Consider the following 9,565-nt stretch of genomic DNA (forward strand, 5'->3'; position numbering starts at 1 on the left):
TTTGATTTAGTTAACATGTTTCACAATGAAAATAAAATTGTCATTTATGCATGGTTAGAACAAAACACAAAACCGACGGTAATTATTTTTGTATACGAAAAATTAGTTTAACAATTACTTTTATATCAATGGTGCAGCCCAGCTTACACAATTTAAGAAACAGGACAAATATTTCTATTTGTTCCATGTGTTTGTCAATTGATATAACTGATTAAAATTATATAATAAAATAACTGAATAAAATGTATCCGGGGCAGTATATACTATTCACACAAGCTTCTTTAGTGTACATCCATTCGTGTAATTTTTTGTTATATCTTTAGCTTTCTGTAGTTCCAAAGCAGTTTTTCTAATTGATTGTAAGAGAGTTTAAATATGTCTTAATGTTTGTGCTATATGTTTAATTACTCGTTATAATAAGATGTAATAGGCCTACTAAAAACAAATAGCACTAAATATGGAAAATGCGGATAAATAATTATTTCAAAATGTTAACTGCCCAAGTACGGCACCTAATAACATAACTGAAATAGAGGGTCATTGGTGGGTCTTTACAATAGGTCAATGAACCAAACACAGTGTACTTTAGGGTATATCTTTATTGTATACATACACAATAGACATATCACCTTTTGTTAACATAGGATAAAATTGATATTGTTTAAACCACCGAGGAGAACAATAGGCATATTCTGTCAGCCAATAGGTGGCGCTGTTGATGTTTTTTTTTTCCAAGTGCCTGAAGTCGGTAATTTCTTTTCACCCAAACTAAAGTCTATAATTTTGTTTAAACTATTACCTATATACTATAATCAATAAACATTGTAAACAATACTTACTGGACTTAAATTATTAACATAGAGAAATAATTAGTCATATTTAAACTCAATGAACAATAATTATTATTTTATTTTTACTTGATATGATTATTTATTTAACTTGTTGATCTATTTGATAAGCTAAAACTATTTGTTGTCAAATTGAATCAAGCAAAATAATCATCTTCAATAATCGAAATAGAGTGATATTAAATACAATTCTCTTTTTTAATTACAATTATGGTTTTTAAATTAATCAAAAACAGTAGATAAAGATAAATTCCCAGTAAAGTAAAAAAAATTAATACCAGTTATTTTTTATAAATCAATAGTCTGTAAAATTATCTTATATTTCATAATTTTCTTGTAATCGTTTAAAGATGTATTGTTCCCCCCCCCCCCCCCCCACCCAAAAAAACCCCATAAAAAAAGAAGATTATTAAAAGAAAAAGACTTTGAATAGGCTATTTTGCAGTTTTAATAAATTTAATCACTTCGGTAGGAACTATGTTTTCTATTAAAAATATAAAAAAAACACGGTTAAAATCAACCAAAAACGCATTGACTTCCAGTTTTTTTGGCGTTATTTTACAGTTTTATAAGGTAATAAATAATTTTTGTTCGATCACATTTTTGTTTAAAGTGAATAACTATTATCATTATAATTGCACCTGTATTCAAAAAAACATTTTAAACATTATTTTTTCAGGTGGACAATATATCTTTACGTTTAATTTTAATAACGTTTTCTAAATTATTTTGTTTTGTAAATAAGAACCGTTTTTTAATAATGTCGCTCTTAATTTTAAAAGCGATGTCCAAATAAAGTATACAACTTATATTCAGTAAATTAAAGAACGGGTGCGGGTAAAAAATGTATTAATATTAAAATTCCACAATAATTATCGATAGTTACTTGTTTCATAGGCTAATAAAAACCACTTTATTATCACGGAGGGTAAGTTCAAATTACCCAGAAAATCTCTTTTTTTGTACACAAATGTTGTATATTAGTAAAGCATTAAACTAAAATCATCAGATGACTAAAATAGATAATTAACTTGAAATTTACGTCTTTTGTTTTTTTTCGACTTTAGATAACATTTTAGATAACATAAACAAGGCAAAAAAGAAATGGGGTAACGTAAAAAGAAAATTATTAACTTGTATTTCTTAAAATTACATGTATTAATTTTTAATTGTTTCATTATTATTTTAATTTTTATTTATATATATATATATTTAAAACTTTATTTTAATGACATTTTATACAATTTCTATATATAACTACAATGTGTAATATGAAGAATGAAATAAAAGTGGGTTGGCCCCACGAAAGAGAAAAAAAAGACTTTAGATTGTGTAAACATCTAACCGTCTTTAGTTTGAGATTCTATTTAACAATTTGCTTTCTTTTTACTAACGTAATTTTTTTCTTTTTAATAATCATTTTTCTTTTCTATGTTCGTATTAATGTTTTGTGTTGGTTGATGATTATTTCTGACTTTAAAGACACGTTGGGAGAGCGTCAGTTTGTGTGTCTGGATTACCCGCTAGCTTGACCTTCTATGGCTCAAAGAATCGTGAAGCTAGGCCTATAAATCGTATTGCCAAACGCTACATCTTTTGTCTTACATCTCGGAAACAGTGTCATATCCGCCGCGATAACACTTTATAGGCAATAAATACTTATGAGCCTACACAATGCCTGGGATATACTCGTGCTTGTAATAATAGTTACCATGGGAATTGGTAGTTTTGTGTGAGATTAAACTACGCATGCGGTGCTAAAAATACGATTGTTATACGTAGGGCCAATCAATGTTTACTTTTGTTCGATTTTTCGTTCTAAACAAATTGTGTCAGTTTTAAAATGTTTTATTTACGGACAAAGAGATAATAAAGTATCGTATGAAAAAAATCACATTGAATCCAAACAAACTATAAACGTGTTATATTTTAAACAAAATTCTAAATGTATTGAAGTTACGCGACCGGTATAGCTATTAATATTTAAAGTATTATTCAAATTCTAATTTCAAACTAAAGAAAATGAAAAAATAATAAATAATAAGGAAATTTATTTCTTCTTTTTTTTTCGTTTTAATTTTAAATTACAGAAAATATTACAGAATATATGAACTATGTATTGTGCTTTAAGTCTCATTTGAGGCTTAGGAAGTAAAGTAAAATGAGTTACCGTATAACCCTGGTACTATGGTCAGAATGTACCCATTTTGGGATTAGAAGGTAAGCCCCAGCTTTCTCGTCTTTGCATTGACTTGTAGCCCTATTAAAATTACGTATTTTACCGTTTAACCAGTACGCGGTTTGGAGTTTAATTTGGAATCAAATCCAATCATTAATTTTGTCCGAAATCACAACACTATAGTTTGTTTTTAAAAAAGACTATCAGGTAATATAACAACTTAGCATGAGTAAAAAAACATTTTTTTTTTCTGAAAACCGGGTCTAAAACCCTCCGCCCCGCTTGATCAAGACTGATGCCCACAGGGTATTTTGCAGGGGCTTTGGTTTGTGGTAAAGATAGTTCATAAAAATGTAGGCCTGTATTGATATAAAATACAGGTAAAGGTATTTTAACAGGTCTTGTGCCAGACACCCTGGCGTCGATAAGTTATCTTTCTAGCCCCTCAACATTCACCTGACGATCTATTGAAGCAATGACTTCGTTGATGAAGGATGCGGCCTTTGTGCTATTTGCCAGCGTGTGTACATAAGGCCTAAGACGTGGTTATGAATGTTGAAATAACGACTAACAAGAGGTGTCAATTTTAGCCACTTCACACAACCCTTGTCAAATTGTAAATCCGTCACTCAATGGCTTGATACTACGTGGGCCTCATAGGCTGACGTGAAGAATAATAGCGATGACCAGTACGGATATCATAACGACTTTATCCGCCTTTAAATATGACAAAACCAACCAAATAGCGTTTGAATGAGGTGTTTGGTTACAGCAAATAATCAACCCGCGTTTACACGGTAAATTCGTTTCTTAAATTGTCCTCGTTCCCAACCAAAATATGCCGGCCCATCAGCAGTAAAACGGAACAATAACAATAAGCGAAATAATCATAATACATATTATATAATAAATTAATTAAAAAAAATTACTAGTATACGGTACTGATAACTATGTTAATATTCGTTACCCGTCCAGAAACTTTAAGATCTGGTTGATGGTTCTTGTACGTTTATATTACCAGTCCGAATCGCTTAGGTTTAGGTCTACGAAGCATTTTATTTTACTATTATACAAAACTTTAAAAAAAAAAAATTCGTTCGTATGTAAGTTGTCATTTTAAAATATAGGGTGGGTTGAACACTGTATAGAGAAATGATCATTATAGTATGAAGGGAAACCTTCAATGAGGAAATGTGTTGGTTTTGGCAAAACTAACGACGACCTGTAGGCCGACAACACCGATGTGTACAAGGCGGTCAAGTAGCAGTCTAAAATAAAACCCAATCACGTGGCACAACCTTAGTTTTTGTTGACCATAGTCATCCAAAAGTTATAAAAGAATAAACTTATCACAAGAATGTGTACTTTTCGAAACGGTGCTTTGTTATAGGAAAATGTTTCACGGTTTTATGTTTCTCTCTTGTGTACACATTTTTCATTATATAGGCGTAATTCCAGAGCCTCGTACACTGGGTAGTTTGTGTACGATTGTTCTCTAGGTTAAACCACGATCAAACATCGGACGCAAACCATGCTGTAAACTTGTTCTTTCTGCGTAGGCCTATGCATTTGTCTCTTCTTGCTCTTACGGCCGCCCATAAGATAAGACATTAAATGGCTTAAGCTCTGTCTACACTATCAAACTTTTTGTGACAACAAAATTGATGTGCCCATATGGACATGATGATGTCATATCACTACCATATTTGGGAACATCACACTTTTTTTCAAATTAGTTTGATAGTGTAGACAAAGCTTTAGGCCTACTCTCAATGGGAGTCCCAAATTTAGCTTCAAATCATCTAATTTAGGTTTTGCTTTTGAATCCGCCATAACTTTGATTTAATGACGATTTTGTATGTATGTAAGTAAACTTAGTTCACCTTCACCAAGATTAACTTTGAACCAATCATCGTGTTCCTGCCATTGCTGTCGTGCGACGAAGGCTAGGCCTATGGATGACAGCAAAGACAGACGAGCATTGAAAGAATACTATCCCGAGTAAACAGTTAATGGCACGCTTTGTTGATCTCGAGAAGAGCGTCTGTCAGGGAGTGATCGGGCCTGGGATGATGAATTGTATGTTTTCTTGTGGTTATGTGAAACAAGAAGTATGCCTAATTTTCACAGAATGATGATTTGGTGACGAAAAAGACTTTGATAAATACAATTAATCAAGGTAGTGTCATGGATATTTGGTGTCTATCCCCTATTTTAAAATCAAAGATACACCATGGCTCCATGGCTCCACCCTGAACCCCACTTAAAAAGTCGTTCCCGCGCCGCTGATAAGATTCCAACATTTACATCCCACCCCGCCCTACATCCTCCACCCTCCGTCGCATCCCGTTCAGAGCCGGCTCTGATGCATGTAATTTACCATATATCAAGAATGCGGTATCATCTCGGCATATACCGTATGGGAACTCTCACGTACTTAAACAGATGAATATAGTTAGGTTAATAATGTATAATATAAAATTCACCCCAAATCGATAGCCTAACTTTAAACGAACGAAACTCAAACAGTTCGACGAGTTTCAAACACTTTAAATAATTAATGAGACGCGATTGTTTTTAAAACGCGTTTTATTTATTTACGAGACGCAATTGTTCAAATACATACGATATGCTGTCTGTGTACATTAGAATGAAATAAGAAACGTTGAAACGGCATGCATCTGGTGGGATAACCATGGTAACTATATACCCGACTACATTAGTGGCTAATTGTCCGTGTGATGATTGTTTCCGTATTCAAATCCGTAAATTGTGCGTTAAATGAAAACAAACACAGACTACAAAAGCGAACAAACGCTCGCGGGCGCAATTATTGAAATAATGTTTAAATATTCATTCATAGACTCAACAACTCCATTTGTGTTATTTTTATTAATATCGATTACGTCATCATTTATTCATATACAAAATTAACAATTAGTTTTGTGTTATGATATATTCATTAGCGTGGTGGAGGTGTCATGTTTATTTAAGGATATGCATTGCGGAGGAGTAGGTTCGAATAGTTTTACTTGTTAGAATTTAAGTAGGCCTTACATACATACATACATAATTATTATAGTAGGTGTATGACATATGATTTCATCTATTCTGCAGTAAATAAATACATTTTATAGTAGTATATTATGTCCTATGATTTCATCTATTTACTGCAATAAATACATTTTATAGTACGTATTTTTCATATCATTTGACTTATTTACTGCAGTAAATACATTTTATATTTGTATTTGTCCTATGATTTCATCTATTTACTGCAGTAAATAATACATATTATATATATATATATATTAAATATGGCCTCTATGATTTTATCTCTGTACTGCAGTAAATATATACATGCTATAGTATAAATATATTGCCCTATAGGGCCTATGATTTCTTCTTTTCAACTGCAGTGAATCAATGCATCTTAGAACTTGTAGCAGCTTATAGTAAGTTTTAAATGGCTTATGATTACCTCGTCGTATTCACTTTACTGCAGTAAATAAATACACAATTGGCCTATTATTATAACTACTTACTGCAGTAAATAAATATAAAATAAATTGAAATAATTGAACGTCAGATAGAGTGTTGTAAATATGAATTTTTTAAATATCTATTATCAATTTTGCACTGATATATATTGTCCTTTGTAGGCCTATTATGAATGTTACCGTAAGATTGTAAAAAATAGCAGTTGTATTTAAAACTGTTAACAAATCGTTTCACAGAATAGATCTAAGATAAACGTGTTGTCTTTATTGAATTGGATTTTTTCCGTTCTCAAAAGATGATACTTAAAACTGCAAAGCACGTACATACATTGATCCCACATTAACCCATAATCAGTGGCTAAAATGTAATTAATGTGCAATAATATTCATAATACTCGGCAAGACATTATCTCTTTATAATCTACGCGGACACGTTACAAAGCTTGAAACAATAAGGCATTCTTAATCATAATGTTCTTGTGAAATGTAATGATATGACAGATTAAAAAATGCTAGGCTGACAAAGCAACGTCGGAGGGCATTATAAGGGACATCAATCACAATCTTCGGCCTGTGTTCGTTTTCTTTGTTAGGGGTGAAAAATAAATCGCAAAGGCCTACAAGGTTTGAGAGCCCTTGAGCATGACGTGCGCTCGTGCTCAGAGCTGCTTCGGGTGTGTGTAGCGCATCGAGATCGGAGCGACATGAATACTGCGGTGGATTTTGTTACTGGGGAAACGTATGATTGGTTGGAAGAGCGTTTTTGATTAATCAAATGGCCGCTGGGGATTCTGGCGATGAAACTACATCAAAAGTGATAATCAACAATCAAGAATAAATCTATAAGAATGAAAAATGAAGATTAGAAAGTTTGTGGTGAGACAAGACTGTATAACCTGTGTCATAAAATGATGTCATCATTGTCATGTTGTCATATACACATAACAAATAATTTTGTATCATCATCATATTCATAACCATCATAAGAGATCATATTTGTCTCTCTTTATTACTTTAAACTTAATTTTTTTACGTAATTTACAGAAGAAACATAGATTATTATGATTATATTTTGTTAATCGCCATTATTTATCGGTGGTGTTTGAGGTGGTGTGGATGTCCACTGTCTCGTTCACGGGGTTTGTTGACATTAGGGAGAATATGGGTAATGACACAATTCAATTCTTGATCTTCTACTCTTAAAAAAAACAACGTGCCCATGGACACGATGATGTCATCTCACTACCATATTTAATCACTACCATATCTTGGGCACATCACACTTTTTTTTAATCAAACTAGTTTGATAGTGTGGACAGAGCTTAAGATGTATATCAAAGAAGCCTATACATTAATTTATAAGATAATTTGATCATGGACAAATATTTGAATCTTTATATGAGACTTTGTGTGAAGCGAGTGAATCTGACAAGTAATTGATCGCAATAGCTGGAGTGTTTTTGCAATTGCAAGATGAGAGTTTGCCGTGTTGTCCGACAGCAGGAAATATCATATTAATAACGATGTGCTATGGTCCACTCAAGATGCTGGTTTATATTCTATACGTTTAACAATTAAATTTCGATTTGCTGTTATCAGATACCGGCCATACGATAGGCAAATGTGTGTGTACTGCCTTCTGTTTTTTGTCGAGTTCTTGTAATTCCAAACCCCGTCCAACCATGAGACGCGGTACATTGTAAAGAAATGGCTGAAAATTACAGGTTATGGTATGGAAGAACATTGACGTACAATTTATATATATTTTCATAATGTTTTTTGTTAAACTTCAATTTTAAATGTTTTAGTTGAGATTTCAATAAACTTTCCTCGTATCGTATCTTAAGAATTATTGGGACATTGTATCGCCATATGGACGCTGAAACAATAGTCTAAAAATAGCTCTAAAACTGGATTTAAGCCAATAGAAAGCCGAACTAAAAACAAAAAAATATAGGCCTATATAAAAATACCAACTGACAGTTAACAAAATAGCACTGATTGATAGTCATGAAGATAAAAATTCGATCTTCATAGTAATTCAGCCCTGTTTTAAGTTTGCAGAATTATTTTTGTCGCTTTCATCTTGTCCATTCTTTACTCTTCTTCTTTCTAATGTTTGCGGTTCAATGTATTTGTCTTGACATTTTGAAAGAAATATAATTGTTAATTTTGAATGGTATTATGCAAATACCGGTAGGGTTAATTACCGATATCTTAAGTTGGTACCGAAGTACAAGCGTGAGGAGCCAATTATCATGTTCAAGAAATGAATGTAGATATTGTTAATAGATTAACAATGGATCTTATTTATAGATTTTAATTAATTTGCGCATGTTTTATAAACGATTTGTATTGTTATTATATATCATATTAAAATATTACAAATGTCATTTCGTTTTAATTCGATTCCATTTTATTATTTGTTTATTAAAATCCATATTTCTTGTTATAAGATGAAGGCTTGTTATAAATAAATTTAATCAATTGCAAACACTAAATTTGGCTGAGGAGGGTGTGTGGGTCAGAAAAGCCGCATATGAGCCTCGGTTGGGCCGAATTGTTTCCACTCTTGAACGCACTGTTTGTTCTTTTTTCTGTTTCACATTTTTTGTCGTATAACGTATGATAAATGTTCCGCATCTTCATATTGATTTTAAGACAGAATTCGACGTAAAATGAATGTAATTTTGTCATGGTCTATTCCCCACGGGAATGTACATAGATCAGTTCATCAGTTTATTCGCCTCTCGTCTGGGTCCGTTTGCCGAGGCCTAGAATTCCAGCGAGAGCAGTGAAATTATCGACAGTCGGGATGGAGCATTGAAAGAAAACAATAACTGAAACGGCAGATGAACATTCACTAGCGATATGTGATAGGCTGTAGACGGGCTCGGGTGACATTTTGATTAAAATTCTATGTCATCTTTATTATTGAGCTCTAGATAATAATGGTAATCATCGATTGCGAAGGAGATGTGCGGTGGTCTTGTCTTGCGAGGTTGCGAGCGAGTACGGTACCGGCATTCGTGACACGA

Source organism: Antedon bifida, chromosome 10, assembly GCF_963402885.1.
Source record: "Antedon bifida chromosome 10, ecAntBifi1.1, whole genome shotgun sequence".
Taxonomy (NCBI): Eukaryota; Metazoa; Echinodermata; class Crinoidea; order Comatulida; family Antedonidae; genus Antedon; species Antedon bifida.